Source organism: Lontra canadensis, unplaced genomic scaffold (assembly GCF_010015895.1).
Source record: "Lontra canadensis isolate GAN:19392208 unplaced genomic scaffold, GSC_riverotter_1.0 scaffold35, whole genome shotgun sequence".
Taxonomy (NCBI): Eukaryota; Metazoa; Chordata; class Mammalia; order Carnivora; family Mustelidae; genus Lontra; species Lontra canadensis.
The window spans coordinates 8018141-8041520 of record NW_022631029.1 but is presented as its reverse complement, the minus strand read 5'-3'; the positions used below and the strand labels follow the sequence as shown (position 1 = coordinate 8041520).

At 45.6% G+C, this 23380-nt stretch overlaps 1 protein-coding gene across 5 annotated transcripts in view; it reads right to left on the bottom strand.

Moving 5' to 3' along the window:
• The window catches only part of DAG1 (dystroglycan 1), a 65774-nt gene that overhangs the window by 20213 nt on the left and 22181 nt on the right, over nucleotides 1-23380 (bottom strand). Inside the window, exon 1 of one of the 5 annotated variants that reach the window (XM_032868059.1) lies at nucleotides 13905-13926. The exons of the other annotated variants lie outside the window; for them this stretch is intronic. The gene's annotated coding sequence lies outside the window, so the exon portion shown is untranslated. Of the gene's footprint in view, nucleotides 1-13904; nucleotides 13927-23380 lie in introns of those variants that run through there. 5 annotated transcript variants of the gene reach the window in all.

The following is a 23380-nucleotide window of genomic DNA, read 5'->3' as shown; positions in this document are numbered from 1 at the left end:
CAGAACACTTGCCCTAAGGCTGACAAGCCACACTGATGCATTGTGGGACTTGATGGGTGTCCCCCCAAGGTGACCAGAGCAATTTCCCATTCTAGAAAAGAACGCCCTGCCCTAAGCCAACCTGCCGAGGGGCCACATGATATTTTTTGACTGGGGTATGCAAAGTAAATGATACTGCTAAAAAAACAAAAAACAAAAAACAAGGTCACTGAAGTGGGCAATGTACTATAAAGTCACTGCAAATCCAAGCCAATTCCAACAGGGCCGGGGTTGGGGTTTTTCTGGCTATTGATTTTGCCATTCCTGTTCCTACTTTGTTTCTGAACTAAAATTCATGAGACCGCCAAAGCCCAAGTAAAATAATTTTGAAGTCCGGGAGTCCTAGCTTACCAAAGACTTATCATAAAGGTATTTAAAGCAGCATTACAGCGGCAGAGCAGAAATGGATTGTGGAAGCAGACAGAGAGCCCGAAATCAGCTTGCAAAGGAGCGGTTCATAGGCACCAGGACCAATGGCCATTTATGCAGGAAATCAAGTACAATTAAGGTCCTCCCTCACTTCTCCGTTATAAATAAGTCCTGGGTGGATTAGCTATACAAATGTAAAAAGCTGAACTTATAAAAAAAATTTTTTTTTTTTAGATTTTTATTTATTTGTTAGAAAGAGAATGAGCACAAGCCGGGGGGGGGGTGGGGAAGGGCAGAGGGAGAAGCAGGCTTTCCACTGAGTAGGGAGCCCGATGCGAAACTTGATCTCAGGATCAGATTAAGCCACCCAGGTGCCACTGATTTATAAGTATTTTTCTATGAAAATAACTTTTTTAAAGATTTTACTTATTTATTTGACAGAGATCACAGGTACGCAGAGAGGCAGGCAGAGAGAGAGGAAGGGAAGCAGGCTGCCCGCTGAGCAGAGAACCCGATGTGGGGCTTGATCCCAGGACTCTGGGATAATGACCTGAGCCAAAGGCAGAGGCTTTAACCCACTGAGCCACCCAGGCGCCCCTGAAAATAACTTTATAAACAGCAGTTATATCTAGCCCTAGTTTTTTTGTTTGTTTTACTTATTTATTTGACAGAGAGAGAGAGAGTATAAGTACGGGGAGTGACAGAGGCAGAGGGAGAAGCAGGTGCTGGACTGGATCCTGGGATCATGACCTGAGCTGAGAGCAGACACTTAACTGACTGAGCCACCCAGGTGTCCCAAAATCTTAGAATACAGTAGAATGTCAGGATAAGAAAGGATTTCATTTAACAAGACATAAAAAAATAAAGCATAAAAGAAAAAAAAACAACTGGACTTCCACATCTAAGAAGATGAAGTAGACCTATTTTCCCCTAGTTTCCCACTAAACAGGACAAAAAATTCCAGATATCATATATAAACATGAGACTCTAAAAAATCAAGAGAAGAAGGCAGACCAGTGAGAGACCTCAAAACTCAAAGAAAGACAAAGTGTTGAGTTCCCTGGGTTTTCCTTTTGCCTCAAACATCCCAGATTTGGAGCTGAAGATGCTGGCAACCCAGAAATGCCAACAGATGACACGAAACAGAGTCCCAACAAAAGTCTCCTCTCTTTAGCCAAAGGAGCAGGAAGGGGGTAGCCTAGCAAGACAGAAAACATTTAGACAATAACAGCTCTATTCTAGCCAAACACCACAGAAAAAACTATGGCCCCACTCCCACCCATGCCAGCAAAGGCCAAATGGAGAGCCTCAGACTTCCACCCTCATGAGGCTGTAACAAGGCTCCCTAATCCCCACTGGGGTGGTATCAGAGAAGGCCAAGTAGGGAGCTAGGACTTTCACCCCTACTGTCCAGTAACAACGTACCACCTGGCCCACTCCTCTAGTCCCTCGGCGTCAGTGGAAACCAAACCTAGACTCTATGCCCATCCAAGCAGTAACGAGGCATTTCTCCCACTACCTGTGGGGCTCGTGTCAGAGAAGAACTAGTGTCAGAACATTCACCACTGCTCACTGATAAAGAGGGCTAGGGAACGAGAATTTCTACCCCTACCCAGCAGTTAACAAGGACTTCACCAGGCTTCAGGTGTCAAAAAAGGCTGAGTGGGGCAAACAAACAAATATCGGACTCTTAAATAGAACCGGTAGTTGCCAAAGGGGAAGTGGGTGGTGGGGAATGGGTGAAATATATAAAGGTGATTCAGAGGTACAAACATGGGGCCCCCTGGGTGGCTCAGCCCATTAAGCCTCCAACTCTTGACTTCAGCTCAGGTCATGATCTCAGGGACCTGAGATCAAGCCCCGAAATGGGGTTCCATCCTCAGGAGGAAGTCTGCTTCTCTCCTTCTCCCTCTGCCCCTGCCCCCCGACTTGCACTGCTCTTTCTCTCTCAAATAAGTAAGTAAATCTTTAAGAAGAAAAAGAGGTACAAACTTCCAGTTACAAAACAATCATGGAGATAAAAAGTGCAGCATAGGGAATAGTCAATAGTACTGTAATAGTGTTTGGGGACAGATGGTGCCTACACTTATCATGGTGAGCACAGAGGAATGTATAGAGCTGTTGAATCACTATGCTGTCCGCCTGAAACTAAGAGAATACTGTACGTTAATTATACTTCAATTAAAAACAAAGGCTGAGTAAGGAACCTGGACTTCTACCTCCACTTCCCAATAATCAGGCAGTACCTCCCTCATCTGTCCCCTGCCAGAGTATTAGGAAAAGCCAGGAAAAACAATCAGTTTCAGAACAAAAGACAAAACTGTTCAGGTTTCAATCAAGTACCATCGTCAGGGGCACCTGGGTGGCTGAGTTGGTAAGGCATCCGACTCTGGGTTTCAGATCAGGTCATGATCTCAGGGTTGTGGGACTGAGCCCCACATCAGGCTCTGTGCTGGGCATAGAGCCTGCTTGGGATTCTCTCTACCTCTCCCTCTGCACACCCCCCCACTCCCCCACCCTTTCTTTCCCTCTCCAAAAACAAAAAAAAAAACCGAAAAAACAAAAAAACACACTCATACCATAAACCAGGAAGATCTCGAACTGAATTTAAAGAAGACAATCAATAGATGACAATACCGAGATGACAAGGATAGGTGGAAAGTAAAAGAAGAGAAAAAGAGGGGCGCCTGGGTGGCTCAGTTGTTAAGAGTCTGCCCTCAGCTCAGGTCATGATCCCAGGGTCCTGGGATCGAGCCCTGCATCAGGCTCCCTGCTCAGCCGGAAGCCTGCATCTCCCTCTCCCCCTGCTTGTGCTGCTTGTGTTCCCACTCTCACTGTCTCTCTCTGTCAAATAAATAAAATCTTAAAAAAAAAAAAAAAAAGAACAGAAAAAGATATAACATGCACACATTAATTTAGAGAAAGCAAGAAAGGCTCTATCAATATCAGATAGAATAGACTTCAGAGCAAAGACAATTACCAGAGACAGAGGGAAATGATAAAAGGCTCAAGATACCAAGAATAACAACCCTAAACGTACACACACCAAACAACAAAGTTATAAAATTTGTGAAGTGAAAACTGACAGAACTGAAAGGAAAAATAAACAAATCCACAATTTTAGTCGGAAACTTCAACACCACACTCTCAACAACTGAGGAGCAACTAGAAAAAAAATTAGCAAGGTTACAAAAGAATTCAAAAATACCGTCAATCAACATGATCTAATCAACATTAACAGCAGAACATACATTCTTTTCAAATGTCCATGGAACATAAATACAGATAAACCATATCTAGAGCCATAAATCAAACGCCAGAAAACTTAAATAAAATAACACTGAATGTGTTCTCTAACCACAATGGAATCAAATTAGAAATCAGTAACAGAAGGATAACAGGAGGGGCACCTGGGTAGCTCGGTCATTAAGACTCTGCTGTCGGCTCAGGTCATGATCCCAGGGTCCTGGGATTGAGCCCTGCATTGGGCCTCCTGCTCAGTGGGGAGTCTGCTTCTCCCTGTCCCCTTTCACCCTGCTCACGCTCTCTCTCTCTCAAATAAATAAATAAATAAAATCTTAAAAAATTAAAAAAAATTAAATTTATATGGAAAGGCAAAGAAACTACAATAGCCAAAAAACAATTTTGAAAAAGAAGAAAAAGAGTGATTATTCTACCTAATATCAAAACTTAGCAAGCTACAATAATCAAGACTGTATTAGTGGAGAGACAAACATATAAATCAATGGAACAGAACTGGGAATCCAGAAATATTTTTTTAAGATTTATTTATTTGAGAGAGAGAGTGTTTTAAGCAGACTCGTGCTGAACACTGCAGGGCTCGATTCCATGACCCTGAGACCCCAACCCGAGCCAAAACCAACAGTTGGACACTTAACCCACTGAGCCACCCAGGCACCGCTAGAATCCAGAAATAGATTTAAACAAGAATGCCCAACTTATTTTTGGAAAAAAAATACAAAAGCAATTAAATGGGGAAAAATAGCTTCTTCAACCAATAGTGCAACCCAGATGTCCTTCAGTGGATGAATGGTTAAACAAACTGTAGTACATCCATACCGTGGACTACTAATGAGCAATAAAAAGAAATGAACTATTTTTTTAAAAGATTTTATTTATTTATTTGACAGAGATCACAAGTAGGCAGAGAGGCAGGCAGAGAGAGAGGAAGGGAAGCAGGCTCCCTGCTGAGCAGAGAGCCAGATGCGGGACTCGATCCCAGGACCCTGAGATCATGACCTGAGCTGAAGGCAGTGGCCCAACCCACTGAGCCACCCAGGCGCCCAAAAAGAAATGAACTATTGATATACTAGACAAAATGAACGAATCTCAGGGGAATTATGGTGAGTACAAAATGCTAATCCTAGAAGTTTACATACTATATTTTTATACATACCTTACATATACGTATTACATATATTATATTTTTATAATATTCTTGAAGTAACAAAATTATAGAAATGGAGAACAGATTAGCGGTTGCCAGGGACTGAAGAGGCAGTTGGGGCATCAAAGAAGTAGGTATAGCTCTAAAAGGGGCATAGGAAAAGGTGGGTTCACAACGGTCTCCAAATTTATAACTGCTTTATCTCATAAAATAGGATATTACAAAAATACAAAAGAACAGGAGTGCCTGGGTGGCTCAGTCAGTTAAGCATCTGAATCGGTTTTAGCTCCAGTCATGATCTCAGGGTCATGGGATCAAGCCCTGTGTCTGGCTCCCCACTCAGTGCCATGCACTCTCTCTAAAAAATAAATAAATCTTAAACAACAACAACAACAGAACATTAAGGTATGACAAAGCTGAGTAACAGATACTAAGGTTATATGTAATGTTAGTCTATGTTCTCTGCTGGAGACTTGAAACACCGTGAAGGTAAAGGGCTGTCATCTCAAACTAATAAAAATCCTAAAACAGTAAGTCCTGCTCCACGTCGTCTTCACCACCTTCTGAGGACTGGAAAGCCCTGTCCTCATTCATGTGTCTGGCAAATTCTAAATGGCATCCAGATCTCAGCCCCTGGAGTTACTGCCCTGCCCCAACCCTACCCCACTGATCAACTCCATTTCTGTCTACCCCTACCCTCCTGGGCCCCATTTCACTCAAGTTTCTAGTTTCTAGAAACATACTCCTAGTTTCCAGTTTCTAGGACAGCACTTGCTCCCTAAAGGCTCAGAAAAAAAACACATGAAGCTGCTCCACAAAGATACGAAAAGGGATTTGAGATTTATCTACCTTAGAAAGTCAATGAAGGTATTTTATGATTTGGCATGATCCAATCCTCTCATCAGCGCTAGATGAATGCTAGGTATAACGCTGTCCTCCTTCCTGTTTCCACTACCTTGTTCTACCCTAAGGCCATAGGCAACCAGGTAGTTCTTAAGGGATTTCAGACCCATTTCCCAAAAGGGACTTCTCCTGCCAGCCATCTGGCTGTATCACTTTTTCCCAGCGCAGACTTGCCAAACGTGTTAAAAGCCACACTTCCTCAAGGGGACACCAAATGACCACGGACTTAGAGGCTGGGGTCCTGTGGACATCAGCTCCCAAGAACCACTTAACTCCCTGTGACCGCGGCAGGGTCCTCCACCAGGAAAGGCAAAGAAGGAAACACCCTGACTCCTCAACACACAGGTTCATCGTACTCTCGGCAGAGGTCTCCTCAGATTCCTATCAAGTTCCCCAATTTAAAGGTTTTTTCTTTGAATTCGTGTGTGCGTGTATGTTTGTATCTCCCAGTTTCCTGTCTGTGCCTTCACACCCCTTTTATAGCTTATTTATCCCTTAATTTTTAGAACTAAGTCTTCTGTTTTATACTATTTTTTTAAGGATTTTATTTATTTATTTGAAAGACAGAGAGCCTGAGAGCACAAGGAGGGGGAGCAGTAGGCAGAGGGAAAGGGAGAAGCAGGCTCCCTGAGCAAAGCCTAATGCCTCTGCAGGGCTCCATCCCAGCACTCCGCGATCACGACCCGAGCCAAAAGCAGACACTTAAGGACTGAGCCACCCAGGCGCCCGTTTTATACTATTCTAAATTGTAACTTGACAGTTTACTGTTGCACAGTGCTTCTCTTAATGGCCTTTTCTTTCTTATACACTGTAACTCTTATTTAGTTAAGTGCTCAGCTCAACCAACACCCCACAAGACTGGAAGCTTGGGGGACAGGAGGACATTTGTCACAATCAGTAATGTATACCAAGCACACACACAGTTCCAGCCACACACCTAATGAATTAATGGGGAGGATACAGAACTTGGTGTTTTTTTAGCTTCTTCCCGTGTCTTTACTCTTTAATTTACTTATTTTACTACTTCTTAGATCCAGCTGATCTTTTACTTTTCTAATCTGATTCTCCATTTAAGAATTCTCGACTTAGGGGCACCTGGGTGGCTCAGTCTGTTGGGCATCTGCCTTCAGCTCAGGTCATGATCTTGGGGTCCTGGGATCCAGCCCCATGTGGGGTTCCTGGCTTAGCAGGGAGTCTGCTTCTCCCTTTGCCTCTGAAGCTCCTCCTGCTTGTGCTCTCTCATTCTCTGTCAAATAAATGAATAAAAATCTTTAAAAAAAAATTCTCAGCTTATTTGAAAACAGCAACAGTATGAGACACACCCTGTCCTACCAAGAACATAAGCTCAGTCTGCTATCTGCGGACACATGACGACATGGGGTATCTGTTTCACGGGTATGACTAAGTGCCTCTGCATTTAGCAAGCAGGCGATGTCCAGGGCACAACTCCAACTGCTATATGTCGGTTTTCCATGCCCTGGGGAGAAAAAATCTTTTGGAAACTTGGCAAAAAGCAGCCTGTGTCTTTCTGATTCTGGCTTCCTATAAGCAAGGGTCATATCTCCCCATGCAAGGAACTTGGCAGGCTACATTCAAACGCCCAAACTAGGACATCCCATTGGAAGGTTTTTACATAGTCTCTTACTCACACACTTGGTCATTCAGAGACAGAAGCACTCCAGAGATCCGCCTCCTCCTTTTTTCAGGGAACAAGGCCCTGGGAGAGGTAACATTCGACCATGGTCACACAGCCTGTGGCCAGAACACGGTGAAGGTGCTCAGGAAACAGAGAGAGACTCGGGCAGAATCACAGTCTTCCTGACACAGCCACTCATTTTAATACTGCACACGTGCACTCATATTACACCTTCTAGAAGACCAGGAAGTGCTCAGGGCAGCCCAAGAACATGTTACATCTCAGCTGAACTCACCAGTATCTGGCTAACAACAGAAGCTGCCAAAGATGATCTATCAGAGAACGCGTAGTGGACTGGGTAACTCGTTCCCTCTGTACCAGTACCCAGTCAGTGCCTGCCACTAAGTCTGAGATCAGTGCTGCCCTTGATCCCAGTGCAATACAACTCTGTGAAGAGGGGCCTTCCCAGTGCCTTAGTGAAGCCCCTGGCTCTCTAAACACATGTTCGACAGCCATGACAGAAAGTGTGAAAAGTGGACAAAGCTGCCAGGTGGCAGTTCCACCCCTTAGTTCTAGACATTCCACCCCAGAGGGGCAGAGAAACCGTAAAAGTGTTAGAGCCTGCAAAGCCTGGACACAGCACAGCCCTTTGGGACACTGCTATCCCAGAGCAGCCACTCAGGCTGCCCTCTCCTTCTTCTCTTGGTAAAAGCCTGCACTCCTGCCCCAAGAGCCAGGGAAGAGAGCCCCACGGTACCCTAGGTACCCATCGCACCCCTCCCTGGGCCAGGTGAACATTCAGCACCTGAGAGCACCACTGAGGCAGCATTTCCATGGTGCTGGCTGTGGCCAAGAAGAATATCTGAGCAGGGGAACCCCCAACCCGGCTCCTGGGATATGGGCCCCCAAGAGTGAAAGAACAATCTGGGGTAGGAAGCCCAGGGGGCCCAAGACCCCAAGACTCATTTCAGGTAAGTGTCCTCACTCATAGGAACCCGATCTAGTTGGGGCTGGAGCTGGCAATCCCCCGAATCTCCCAATGGCCTCGCCGATGCTTTCTTTCTCCAACTGTGACCCTGGGGACTCTCCAGTGATAGACACACACACACACACACACACACACACACACACACGTCAAGTTTTCAGCAGTGATACACACACATACACGTCAAGTTTTCAGCAATGCCAAAAAGGTAGTGTCCTTTATAAACCAAATACTTAATATCCGCCCTGGAGGCAAGTGTATTTTAAGTTTACCAAGTCAGGGGACACAATTAAGGAATCAAAAGCATTATGTATGACAGGCAAGAACCCCAAACTTCCGGGGGCCCAGTTCAGCAGGAGAAAAAAGAATCTTTCCAGCCCTTCCTGTCACTAATACTAATCCCCAGCTATATGTGACTAAAGTACATGCCTTGTTTGAGGGTGGGGGGTTGCGGGGGGGGACATATGCCCATGAGGCACAAGGCCTTGCAACCCTACTCTGTCTAGACAATCTAGACAGAGCTGGGGATTGCCAGCTCCTGGGAACTAGAATATTCCACCGGAAGCCCAGCTCCAGGAAAGCAGATCTCTTCTGCTCAGCCTGCCTTTCCAGAGCTGATGAGTGCCCCATGCACACAGGAAGCTCAGTCAATAAATGCTTTCCACGCAATAAATGCAAGAACAAATGTGTATGTGGCACCAACTCAATTCATAGTAAACTTAATGTTTCCTCATATGCAGAAAAGCCCACAGGGAATGAAACTAAGACATCTTAACTAAAATGCTGGAAGAACAGCTCCCTACTAGTTTTTGCTTTCCAAGAATGAAAGAAAAGTTGTGAGAGTCAATCCCTTACTAACTACACAAAATGTGGCTGAGGCCGAGCAGCCCTCACCCCCAACCACTCCCAGGAACTGCTCCTCTCCAATAGCTATGTTACCTAGAAACTGTACTTAAACTCTCAAACTGCTTCTTTTCGCCGGAGTAATTAAAACATTTAAGGAAAATGGGACTATCTTTTTAAACCAAACAAATAATAGAAGTCCATGTCTCTGTTTCAAATGGTTTTGAAAAAGTTAAAAGCAAAACCAACCGAAACAACCGCTTAAAGTTCCATCTAGAAAAAATGCTCTTGTCCCGGGGGTACCCAGGTGGCTCAACTGGTAGGCCGTTTGACTCCTGGTTTAGGCTCATGATCTCAGGGTCGTGAATCTGAGCTCCACATTCAGCTCCTTGCTGGGTGTGAAGCTTAAGGCTCTCTCTGTGCCTCTCCCTCTCCCTCCCCCCACTACACTCATGTACATGCTTTCTCTCTTTCTCAAAAAAATAAATAAAATAAAATCTTTTGTCCAGACACTCAAAAGTTAAAATTAACTGTTAAATATCAGTCTAACATTAATATAAGAATTCTGGAGGGCTAACCAGTTTAAAACTGCTCAAACGGATGGCCAACAGGATGTACTCCCACAATGGAAAACAATAGTGTGAAGTCACTGTTTATTTGGGCTCCAAATACCATAAAGACAGGCAGCTTTCTCTGCTTTGAGTTAAAAATGGGCCTTTTTCCCTCTTTAGCATCAGATGAGACAAGTGTTGAACCAAGTCGCCGGTGAAGATTCAAGGTGTTCCCTCAAAAGTGCTCACAGCTCCGGAGGCAGCTGAGGACCTCCTGACACAAGGCAAGCCCCTGCCTGGCCGGCACGCTGTGGGGCAGACCCCCAGAGACACTACCAGGGAGTTGGAGAACCCACCAAAGGAGTCTAGGGTTACATACACAGCAAGACACTTGAAGTAAAAATATGTGGAAGAAAAAAATTACTTCTGCGAAGCAAGCACTACATAATCATCTATTAGAAAAGCTGCTTTGAACTTTTCTCACTTGGAAAACTCTTGCAAATTCTCACTTATCACAGATACCAAAAGCAGAGGTGCAGGAAGGGCAATGGTTTCTGCTGATGGTGGTTTGGTTTTTTTTCAACAAACGCAGGAAGGAAGCAAAGCTTTAATACCTAGGTACAAACTCACTCAGGTACAAACATGTCCTAGAGGAAGAGAAGGAAAAGGCTCAAAATCCCAGGGCTGCAGGCCATTCTCCACCGGGCCGTGGTTTTTCTTCTGGGTCTATTTTTCACATGTTCTGTGACAAAACTCACTGAGAAACTGTTTATTCTACACTCCACTGACCTCAGTATGCCCCTTGCTGTTAAACATTACTCAGTACTAAACTGCAAACTTAAAAATTATTAACATGTAAAAATCTGTTAGATTTTTTTTTTACCACAATTAAAAAAAAAAAAACTTTAATGGGTAACATGGTAAATTTTATGATGCATTTTAACCACAATTATAAATTAATATTTTTTTAAAAAAACACATTACTCGGGGCACCTGGGTGGCTCTGTCAGTTAAGCATATGCCTTCTACTCAGGTCATGATCCCAGGGTCCTGGGATGGAGCCCTGCATCAGGTTCCCGGCTTCTCCCTCTCCCTCCCGATCCTGCCCCCTTGTGTGCATGTGCACGCGCTCTCTCTCTCTGTCAAATAAATAAAATCTTAAAAAAAAAAAAAACCCACACACATGTTACTCAGAGTCATACCAATCAGACTTCAGAAAAAACATTCATGAGGCTTAGGTCCAGTCTGAATCATCGATGCCCAGGCAGGGCCCTGAGAACAGAAAAGGGTAAACTGAGCCCAAAGACAAGGACCATCTGGCTGTAGCAGCTGGAGTGCGAGCTGGGGTAGGGCGGGGAGTAAATGTGAGAGGTCGGGGGCCAGTCTCAGCAGAATCCAAGTGAGAAAGAATTACCACATCCGCGTACCCCTGTGGCATCCAAGAACCCAATTACAGCAAATTACAATTATCTCAAGACAGCCCAAGAATAATTACACTTCAGCGCATATTTACCGACTACCTACCCTGTGCTAGGTGTGAAGCTTCATCTGCTATGCATGCAGCCTTCCCCCATTTCATACGAAAATATTCAATTAAGATTTGCACATATTACTAAGTCATAAAGCACAAGAGATAATAAAACTAAAGTACATATAAATCGGCAAATTTACAACACAGAGTAGGTGCTCACTGGAAATTAAAATGTTTCCTTCTGACTCCCCAGACTTGCCCTGGCTATCCGAAACCCCTCCATCTCAGCACAAAGGTAGAGCCAGACTATGTTTTGAGGGCAGGATGGTCAATGTCTGTCTGCATCAAGGCCAGATGCCAAGGGCTACCCAGAGAGGAAAGGAGGCAGAAGAGGTCCACTGCTGGGGTCTCGGCCACATGTCCCCTGCTGCCCTCTCCCCCAGGAGATGCTTAGCACCAAGCAGGCACTCGGCAGACGGCAGGGTGTACGGAACGAGTTTCCACCAAATCCCTGAAATGATTCACTAAGCACAAAAGCAGTCATCACACCTGATTTCACAGATTAAAAGTTAAAAGCTGAGTTTCCTGATATATTTTTTTTCTATTATACTATAAAAGATTACAAATAAGTGCCATCACTCAAAACTAATATGTTAATCTGACTTCGATGAACTAAGCTGAGAAAAAGCATGCTGACCGCTGGCCTTCCTGACCTAGCTGGCTAATCAGACTCCAAAACAGAGGAGTGAGGGGAAGCAGGGGAGTGGCCCCAGCGCTCCTCGCCCCCTAGTCAGGTCTCTCCTTACCCCTTACCCCAGCCCCCCACCTGCCAGCAGCCGCACAACACAGACGCCACAGAGAGGTGTCCTCGCTCTGGTGAATGGGGGTTCTTGCACCTTCACTGGAAGGCTGCCACTGTACCCCATGTTTATCCAGGCACATACTTCAACCTTCAGTATTTAACGGTGTGATCTGCTTTGGCTACATTCTTGTTTTGGGCCACATTCTTAAGGCTCGACCGTCGAGAATATTTCAACCATGCCAGAAACTCCCAGACCAACAAACCTTGTTTATAAAAGGACAAGACACAACTAGCACCCACTCCGTTTGCTCAGGCTTTCTTGCTGGCTGAATTCCTTCCCTCCCACGTACGGCTCTAATTGGCCCTTCTACCCACCTCAGCCTTGCAACAACTATAAAATCTAAATCATTACAAACTTCCGGTAGGTTTTAGAGGTATGCTTCTGAAGGCTGTGGAGAAACAGCCAAAAGACGGCCTTGCAAACTCTTAGAACTCCTGTTCTGCAAAGCCACGGCTGTGCTGTTTTCAGGCAGTGAGGAGGAGGCAATGCCAATGCAGAGCAGGACAAGGTCGCCTGATGCACTGACCTCACAATCAGGCTTCCCTAGAGTGGCACCTGAGAGCACCAGCTCCCAATGAACTGGCAAAGGCAAAACTCTTCGACCGGGTCCTGCCAGCACCTGCATTGCTAGCCTTACCCAGAAGAGGATGCTGGGTTGCTCCTCAAGGAGTTTCAGAGAAATCTAAATCTCGTTTCTCCTCAGATTTAGGGAAATGTGTCCAGTTCAGGCACCTTCACACCAGGTATACGGGATCTCTTCCCATCCGATCAAGAGTGCAGGTCCGGGGCGCTCAGTCAGCCGGGCAGCCGACTCATTATTCCCACATGGGTCATGAGCTGCAACCCCACATTAGGTGAGCAGATCACATTTTACACACACACACACACACATACACACACACACACACACACACACACACACACAGTGAGTACACAGGCACCTTGCCCTTCCCAGTCTCCACACAGTTATCTGCACTGGGAAGCTGACTACTTAACGGACCTCTTTTTTTTTTTTTTTTTTAAGATTTTATTTATTTATTTGACAGACAGAGATCACAAGTAAGCAGAGAGGCAGGCAGAGAGAGAGGGAGAAGCAGGCTCCCCACTGAGCAGAGAGCCCGATGCAGAGCTCGATCCCAGAACCCTGGGATCATGACCTGAGCCAAAGGCAGAGGCTTTAACCCACTGAGCCATCCAGGTGCCCCAAAGGACCTCTTCTGCAAGCAGAAAATTTACCTTTGTCCTTTCGCTGTATACCAGTCCAGTGAATCTTGAAGTTCTGGGGTCTTTCTTTTTTTTTTTTTTTTTTACCTTAAAGCTGTGTCTTAAGAATAGACCTAATTAAGAGTCAGGGACCTCCTCTTTGCATTCTTTCATGCACAGATCAAGAGGACACTATCAGGGATTTCATGGCAACACAGACCTCCTAACAGGCCAGCCAACCCCTCTCAGAGCCATGGGGATAGTCACTTGACCTACCTGCTCAGAACTTGCGTGGTAAGAGGAAAAACCAGGAATGTAGAGGTCACAGGCCAAGAGAGAGAGAGGAGGGAGGGAGAGAGAGAGAGAGAGAGAGAGAGAGAGGATGAGAGCTCTAATCCATCTCCTCAGACTAACTGCCCTGAAGAGCTTGACTGATAAAACAGAATCTGGCCTTTGTCCCCCCACTAGTCCCTCCACCTCAGTTATCTCTTGATAAGATTTCTGATGCGAGAGTGGGAAATGCAAAGATAAAACAGTCAAAGCAACAACCCGCAGGGAATGGGGGAGACTGCCCCCCATACCGCAGCCGAAACCGTTCATCCTGAGGCAGTTCAGCCGGGCCGCATTTCTTACCTGGTTGAGAAAACGACCACAAAAACCATAGCCCTCACTCCCTCTCCACTGATGCCTCTGCAGGAACCCTTCAGGATCTCACTGACTGTTACAAACAAAATGAAGTGTCCCACCCAGCAACCTGCCCTCAGAAAGGCAGAGGGAGCAAACAGGAAGCCACAGGTTCCTTAGAAAGGATTTTCATCCCAAGGGAGGGAGAGGCCCTTCAGTCCTCTGCCAGCCTAAGATCATTAACCATGTTCAACCAATGCTTAAAGGAAAATCCAGATTTCCTTAGCACAAAGAACTAAAAATACCGCAAATTCACCAGTTACCAGTTTATTTATGTAAAGAGCTAGAGATTTGTCTTTTTAAAAAATAATCAAGCGGGACACCTGGGTGGCTCAGTTGGTTAAGCGGCTGCCTTCTGCTCAGGTCATGATCCCAGCGTCCTGGGATCGAGTCCCACATCGGGCTCCTTGCCTGGCAGGGAGCCTGCTTCTCTCTCTGTCTCTGCCTGCCACTCTGTCTGCCTGTGCTCACTCTCACTCTCTCTCTGACAAATAAATAAATAAAATCTTTAAAAAAAAAAAAAAAGAATAATCAAGCTCTCATAATCCACAGAAACCTCAAAAAGTCACTCAGGCTCTCTACAAGCACAAAGGTTAAGAAAGCAGGAAGTCACCCTGCATGCTCTTGACACCAGAGTTTCCACCTCTCAAACCCCAAGGGTTAGTGAAGCTGCAATTGGAGCAGAGGTTTCTGGGAGGGTAACACTATAAAGTAAGCAACTATAGGTAATTCACAGAAGACTAATTTAAAGTCTGCAAATCCACTTTTTTGATTACCTGTAATGCACCCAGGGATCTCTGCTATCTTTTGCCCTTAACAGACTAACTACTTAGTATTGAATTTGTCACCGCCCATGGAGCTAAGGGAGTGCGTGAGTGACAAGGTTCACCTCTGTGACTCACTAAGCACCTCGCACAGGACCAGTGTACACCTGTCGGGTACTGGTTACTTCCCCGTGGCTCCGCCCCCACTGGATGGCACCACAACGAGGACAACACGGATGGCGGCGCCTGGATACCAAGACCTGCAGATGGCCAGTGCACAGCACTTAGGGCCTCAACACAGTGGCCTTTAAAGAAATCATTTCCAAAACACTGGAGAATGCACATGTTCTAACTGCATCTACCCCTCAACAGGAAAGAAGCAGTCCTGCCTAACAGAACCTCAGGTGTGACTGTCCTCTGGGTATGGAACAGGCAAGAGGTCAGTGACTAACCAAGGTCCCAGCACTCCAGAGAACAGAGTAACAGAGGCTGTAATGGAACAACAGCGATTTTTTTGGCCAACAGAATTTTTTAAAAATTATTTTATAAATCTAAGTTCGTTCTCAGAAGCCCTTTTTTTCGAGGCAAATACAGAATAAAATAACACCAACTACAACAATGATCAATAGCATGGACACATATAATTTGGACAAATGGCAAATTAAATAACGATACTTGGTATCTGTTTTGCTCTTTAGATGAAAGACACCAGATTAATATTACAGAAACACGTACTCTTTGCTTTCGCAATAATTAGTTTTCTTTCTCCATAAGCACCTTTCTCTAACAAGAACATACATGATACGAATATGTTCTTGATAATTTTTATTCAACAAATTTGGACCACCTACTCAGTATCAGATACTGTGCTACCTCCCCCTACCTGCTCTTTAATTCCAACCCCATTCCATTTGTTTCAGTCTCTCCACAAATGAAGAACAATATAAAATGAAAATGCTTACTTCTTACTTAGAAGATTAAAATCTCAAAAAAAAAAAAATGAGCTTCTCTTGTTTCCCAATAAAAACTTGCCCCACTAGACTGAGTGTCCACTGAGGGCCAGAACAAGCCCTAATTCACCTGGGTCCTGGGCTCAGACTGGTTCAATGGGAGACAAATAGCAAAGCTTGAACAGAGGGCAGGAGAATGTAGGTCAGCATCAACCAGGGAACACCAAGGCCTCAGAGTATGGCCTCTATTTCCTAGACAAGTTGGGAAGGAAAGAGATAGAAGGATCCAGGCAGACACCTACTTTCGCTCAGTCTTCCATGGGAGATGGGCCCACTGTTACCACCCAAGGATGTGAGTCAAGACCCAGCCTTCCCATCAAGTTGAAAAATAGGTTAAAGACCTGAGAGAGTGTGCACTGGATTCTTACCCCCTTCCCACCTCCAGGGTGCCTCCTGCCTCACCTGTCATCACTGCCCCCCACCCCCAGCCTTGGCCAATGCCTTGTCCATGACTCCTTGCTCACACCTGGCCTCTGGTCACTCTGCTCTGGGCTCCTCCCCTCCACAAACTGGGACACTGCACCATTGTCCAGCACTGACACGTCTACCGAAACTTCAGGTTCTCTACCTACCTTCAGGACTGGGCTCCAAGTCCTTTTCTCCCAAGGACTGCCCTTCTTTCAACACTCCAAGAGTGCTTTTCCTCCTACCCAAGCATGTCCAACCCCTGCCACTCATTTAATGAGCCCACTCCATACCACGCCCTCCTGAACACAGAGCCACAGATGTTCCCACAGCACAATTATGCTCCACTTAACCCGGACTGCTCACTCCCACGGCAACCCAACCCTTCAATGGAACAGGTGTTCGACAAGGACAAATCAGTGTTTTAGCTCAAACGTGGCACTCCACCGAAGTGAATGCCTTCCCTTTGCTTTACTACTTCACAAACAGACATCTCTAGAGTCAAGCGTGAGACTTCTCAGGAAGAGGGGAGCAGAAAGTACCCCTTTTTGCACCGGCCACCCAAGGCCAACCTAAGCTTGCTTCCTCAGGGACCTTATCCCCCTGGTTTTAACCTGCACTGAGCTGCCATAATGAGGAGGATCGTGTTCTGGATGCAACCCCTTAGGACTGGCATGTAAACCTGCACCCTCACAGCAACCTTACAGAACATCTCCTTTATGACATGAAGAAAACAGAGATCCACAGCCAGTAAGAGGCAGAGCGGGCACCCGGAGCCCAGTTCACCAGATTACCTTGCCCAAGCCACAACTGCCATCACATGGCTCTTGCATTCCAGGCAGCTCATGACAGCTGCCTGTGCGATCAGGTCCACCCTCACTGCCTGGCACAAAAAGAAGTACTCATAAGCGTTCATTAAATGGATTTTTTTTTCCTAGCTCCCTCTCACCCTCCAGCTCCCAGTCCCCAAATGCTGCTTCCTCCGGAAAGCTGCCAAATGCAGCCATCCATTATCTAATAAGCCCTCTGACACGCCTTTCCTATTTCGTTAAATTCTCAGCTCTGATTTCCCCATGTAGTGAAATGATGACACAGGGAGGACACGGGTCAGCCACATGTCTTCCCATGACACCAGAACCTGCCTGGGGGAGAACCATGTCAAGACCACCTGAAACACAGGGTACATGTGCTCCACTGCCTCAAGGGACACTGCACCTTTAGTTCAAAGCCCTGACAACAACAATCATGGGCACTGCCTGGGGAGCTGGATTTCAGGGTCTCTGGTATCAACAGCTGGAGATATCCCTCCTCTTTAGAGATCAGTTCAGTGGTTCTGATAATTTCCCTACCAACTAAGTAGCAATACATTCTTTTTGAGCAGGCAAGGCATTCATTCTTTTATGTTGTTGCTGAAGTCCAGCTTACTCTGCTGCTATCGTGTTCACTTGTTCCACTTAACAACAAAAATCAAAAACTGGACACTGTGAAACTCCTTTATTCAACTGCAACATGATTAAGCAACTAAATACAAAGCTAGTTTTAGCAGACTTTCAATAAATAAAAAGATGTATCATGCATCTATATCTTGGTTTCTCAATACCATGTCAACTAAACGGCACCACGGCTCCTTGTGGAAATGGCTGGTCTCAGGCTGGGGTCAAGGAGGCTGGAATATCTAGTTGCATCAGAAAGTCAGGGAGTGCCCAAACAACAATGCGGACATGTCAAAAGAACACAGAAGGGACTCCCACTGCCAAACCGGGGACAACCTGGGCATCAAAATAATGACAAGAATCACAATGAGTGGCACCTGGGTGGCTCAGTGGGTTAAAGCCTCTGCCTTCGGCTCAGGTCATGATCTCAGGGTCCTGGGATTGAGCCCCGCAACGGGCTCTCTGCTCAGCGGGGAGTCTGCTTACCCCTCTCTCCCTGCCTCTCTGCCTACTTTTGATCTGTCTGTCAAATACACAAAATCTTAAAAAAAAAAAAAAAAAGAAAAGAAAGAATCACACTGAGTCAGCAATATGAACTAATAAACCAATAACCCAATGAATAAATCAATGGGGGAGGCAAGAAAACTCTTCTCAGAATAAGATGACACCAACACAGAAGGAACGATCTTAGAAGGATCAATAGATGCTGAAAGTAGAAAGCCAGAGTTTAAGAAAAAACAAGGTATCTACACAGTCTCAAAGTGTCCCGCCATAAACTACTCACTAATGGCAAAGGGGAAAACAGCAACTTTAGAGTAAAGTGATAGGTACCTCCTTAACCAGTGCTGATCATTAGAACAAGGTGCATCTCAGGGCACCTGGGTGACTCAGCTGGTTGAGTGCCTGACTCTCGATTTTGGCTCGGGTCAGGATCTCAGGGTCATGGTATCAAGCCCCATGCCCTGCATTGGGCTTTATGCTCAGTGCAGAGTGTGCTTGGGATTCTTATTCCCTCTCCCTCTGCCCCTGCCCATGTGCACGCACTCTCTCTCTTTCTCAAATAAATTTTAAAAAATCTTTTAAGGGGGTGGGGGTGCACCTGGATGGCTCAAGTCAGTTAAGCAAGTGACTTGATTTCTGCTCAGGTCATGATCTCAGGGTCATTAAATGAAGCTCCACATCAGACTCTGCACTCAGTGCCAAGTCTGTTTGTCCCCCCTCCCTTTCTGTTTTCTCCGCCCCCGCTTTCTCAAATAAATCCTTAAAAAAAAAGGAATGTGGGGCATGGTCCACCTCCTCTCTCAGGACCTCAATTCTTCCCTGGCAGAGCAGGGATATTCATCAACAGTTGTAAGGCAAAGTCAGCACATGAGCTCTTTAAACTTGACAGCCTGTGTAACCTTAACCCCACCACTTATTTCACACCCCAGCACTCTGCCCACTAGCATTCCAGGGTCCAAGCACCAAACTCCCAGACTGCATGATTCAAAACACACGTCCCAGTAGGCCTCCGAGCCCTCCAAGTTTATAAAGGGGAAATGGAGGTATTTTAAAAGCATTTCCTCCAGAAACACTATGAACACAAAATACATACAAAAAAAGGGTTTTGTTTGTTTTAAAAGTGACTTGGGTTATAATGGAAGAAAATGTCACAGTGGGGCCTGAAATTACTACATTGGGCTATGTTTGCTTAAGATTAAAAATAGTTTCATCTTCCCTTCCCAGGAGCCCTCCCTCCTGAAAGAAAAAACCCTGACTAGACCATCACCAAGTTCAGAAGTCCCAGAGCAAATCTCAAGATCTACACAAGCTTAACCCAGTGTTTGTCAGCATCACATCCCCCACTAATAATTCCCGACCACAGCTCGGAAGACACACAGCACGCCGCACAATGATGCCATCGGCTGTCTGGTCCTTACCTTTGGGTTTAATGCAATAAAAGTAATTCATATGGGGGCACCTGGGTGGCTCAGCTAGTTAAGCATCAAACTCTTGGTTTCGGCTAAGGTCATGCTCTCATGGATAGCAGGATGGAGCCCTGCAATGGGCTCTGCACTTGGGCGGCGGGGGGGGGTGGGGGGTGGGGAGGGGTGGTTCCTGCTTGGGGATTCTCTCCCTCTGCCCTTCCCCTCTCTAAAAAAAAACAAGTAACTCACATGGAGGTAAAACAAATTCCAGTAATACAACAGAGCACAAGTGAAAAGCAGTCTTCTTTCCCAGGCCCTCAGATGAGCAGGCTGGGTTTCTTCAGTAGCTGTCTGCAAATGGCATATTTAATGTGTCTCTAAATCCATAAACAAGTACATTTCTCTTTAATTCATTCTTTTTTTTTTTTTTTTAAGTAGGTTCCATGCTGGACTTTTTTTTTTTTTAAGCTGTCCACAAATGAGATATTTACTGTGTCTCTAAATCCGTAAACAAGCACATCTCTCTTGAATTCATTTTTTTTTAAAGATTTTATTTATTTATTTGACAGAGAGAGATCACAAGTAGGCAGAGAGGCAGGCAGAGAGAGGAAGGGAAGCAGTGTCTCTACTGAGCAGAGAGCCCGATGCAGGGCTCGATCTCAGGACCCTGAGATCATGACTTGAGCTGAAGGTAGAGGCTTTAACCCACTGAGCCACCCAGGCGCCCCATTCACTTTTTTTTAAAGTAGGCTCCATGCAAGCCCAATGAGGGGCTTGAACTCAAGAGCCTGAGATCAAGACCTGAGCTGAGATCGAGTCAGATGCTTAACTGACTGAACCACCCTCTCTTTTTTTTTTTTTTAGTTGTTTTTTTTTTTTTTAAGATTTTTTTATTTGAGAGAGATAGAGCATAAGTGCATGAGCATGACTGGGGGCAGGGGGTGGGGGAGGCAGTGGGAGAAGCAGACTCCCGCTGAGTAGGGAGCCTAACTCAGGCCTTGATCCCAGGACCCTAAAATCATTACCTGACCCAAAGGCAGAGGCCCAAACAAATGAGCCACTCAGGCACCCCTCTTTAATTCATTGTTTTTTTAATAAGATTTTATGTAGGGATGCCTGGGTGGCTCAGTTGGTTGAACGACTGCCTTCGGCTCGGGTCATGGTCCCGGAGTCCCGGGATCGAGTCCCGCATCGGGCTCCCAGCTCCATGGGGAGTCTGCTTCTCCCTCTGACCTTCTCCTTGCTCATGCTCTCTCTCACTGTCTCTCTCTCAAATAAATAAATAAAATATTTTAAAAAAATAAATAAATAAGATTTTATGTATTTACTTGTCAGAGAGAGAGTACAAGCAGGGGGTGTGGCAGGCAAAGGGAGAAGCAGGCTCCCTGCTGAGCAAAGAGCCCAATGCGGGACTCAATCCCAGGACCCTGAGATCATGACCAGAGCTGAAGGCAGAGGCTTAACCAGCTGAGCCACCTAGGCGACCCTCTTTAATTCATTCTTAAAGCCCAAATGAAATCACATATTTCATAATTATTGCTTTTTTTAAATTTTACTAGAACTGGGAGACGTCAGCCCCAGTGGCTGGACCCACCTCCTGACTGACCCTTGCTGCTTGTAGCACATCTAAGTGTCTGTATCCTGTCCGTTTTGCTCTCAAGGATGCTCTCACTTTTATTTTATTTTTTTTTAATATTTTATTTATTTATTTGACAGACAGAGATCACAAGTAGGCGGAGAGGCAGGCAGAGAGAGAGAGAGGGAAGCAGGCTTCCCGCTGAGCAGAGAGCCCGATGCGGGACTCGATCCCAGGACCCTGAGATCATGACCTGAGCCGAAGGCAGCGGCTTAACCCACTGAGCCACCCAGGCGCCCTGCTCTCACTTTTATACTTGCTTTCTTCTGGGAGGAAATCGGAGCACAAAATCCTAGATGTGTATTTGTTAGGCCCAAGGTTATATATATTAGAATTGATAGATATTGCCCAAAATGCCTTCAATTTACATTCCTGCCTGAAGAGATGAGTGACTTTTCCCTTACTTTCACTAGAAGTGAGTTATTGGCAAACTCCTTCATTAACAGCATAAGAAGAGGAAGGCGGGTGGGACAGACTGAAACAGAGAGCAGTTTGCCCCTCTCGTATTGCCAGACTATGGGCCATGACGGGCGGCAGGTATCCTAAGTGCAGACTGGGAGTAATGGTACTTCGTGGTCAGGCAGCATGACAGTATGGGAGGGTGAGCATCCAGATGACTAATGAATCAAAACATGGTGCTATGCTTTTCTAGTCAGACTTGACTACCTCAGAGGAAAATTGCTATGGAGAATTTATGGGTGAGTGACTCCAAATAATAAGGTATTTGTAGTGTTCTTTGCTCCCATTGTTTCTTCCCTGGACCAGCCCTCTGAACCAGGCCACCTTCTGGGCCCACCCCAGAACAACTCCAGTGCTAAACACAAGGACAGGGGAGGGAAGCTAGAGACTATTATGGGCCCCCAAGTCTAATCTTCATCCTGTGATTTCACTGTTCTGAAAAACATTAACCTTTTCTACCTCATTATGTCCAAATCTAAGTTTGATGCCTGTTGTCCTTCAACTAAGGAGTACGGCCTGACAGGAATGCTGGAGGCCATCCGTCCTGTAGGTGGCACCCTCCACTCTTGGGGCCCTGGGGAAGAGCCATCTATCCCAAGCCAGTGCAGCCATCTGGACAGGCTGTCATGCACCCAAGCACATAAGTACTCCTCAGCCCACACTCAACTTTCTCTAAGATCAGCCTAACTTACACACATGGACAATCAACCCAACAGAAAGTGGTGCTCACAACAGAGAATGACATTCCAAAGTCCTAAAGTGACCTTCCCAACTCTCTATCATGCTAGTTCCTGGTTCGAAGGCTGCCTGGAAAAACCAGGGGACCTAGGCAACTTCACCAAGATGAGGAGAAACAGGAACTAGGAGGCATACCTTGCCATAAGGACCATGATACAAACCGTGGACAACACCAGGACCAGAGAGAAGGAGCATGAAGCCCTTCAGCAGATGTTACATTATCTTCTAGAGCCATACACCAAACCACTGAGGGATGAAATGACAGGTGTCTGAAACATGGTTCAAAATTATGTGGAGTGGGGTAGTGGTTGAAAGTGTGAGTAGAGATTCACTGTTCCAGTGTTTGAGTGTACTTGAAATTCTCCATAATAAAAAGTTCAAAAATAAAACAGAGGGGTGCCTGGGTGGCTCAGGCGTTAAGTGTCTGCCTTCGGCTCAGGTCATGATCCCAGGGTCCTGGGATGGAGGCCCGCATCAGGCTCCCTGCTCAGCAGGAAGCCTGCTTCTCCCTCTCCCACTCCCACTCCCCCTGCTTGTGTTCCCTCTCTCACTGTGTCCCTCTCTGTCAAATAAGTAAATAAAAATCCTTAAAGAAAAAAAAAAGAAAAAAATACAAGAGGCATATATACAAAATTCTTCCCAGTGATTAAAGTATCAAATATATCCAGCAATTCATTCTTAGGTATACACCAACAGAAGACATGGACAAGAACATTTGTATCCGTGTTATTTGTGATGTCAAAAACTGGACACAGCCCAAATGTCTACCAACAAGAAGAGAAGTAAATTGTGATATATTCATATGAAATACTATACAACACTCTTTTGTTGTATAGTATTTCATATGAATTTATCACAATTTACTGAACTGTTGTACAGAACCACACAAATATCAGAGACCTAATGATCAGCAAGAAAAAAAGCAGACAAATTAGAGTACACACACACACACACACACACACACACACACTATCACTCCACTTACAGGAAGGTCAAGAGCAGCAAAACTAAGCAAGGACAGAGGTCAGAAGAGCGCTTACTTATGGTGAGATGCTGACTGGGGAAAAGCATGA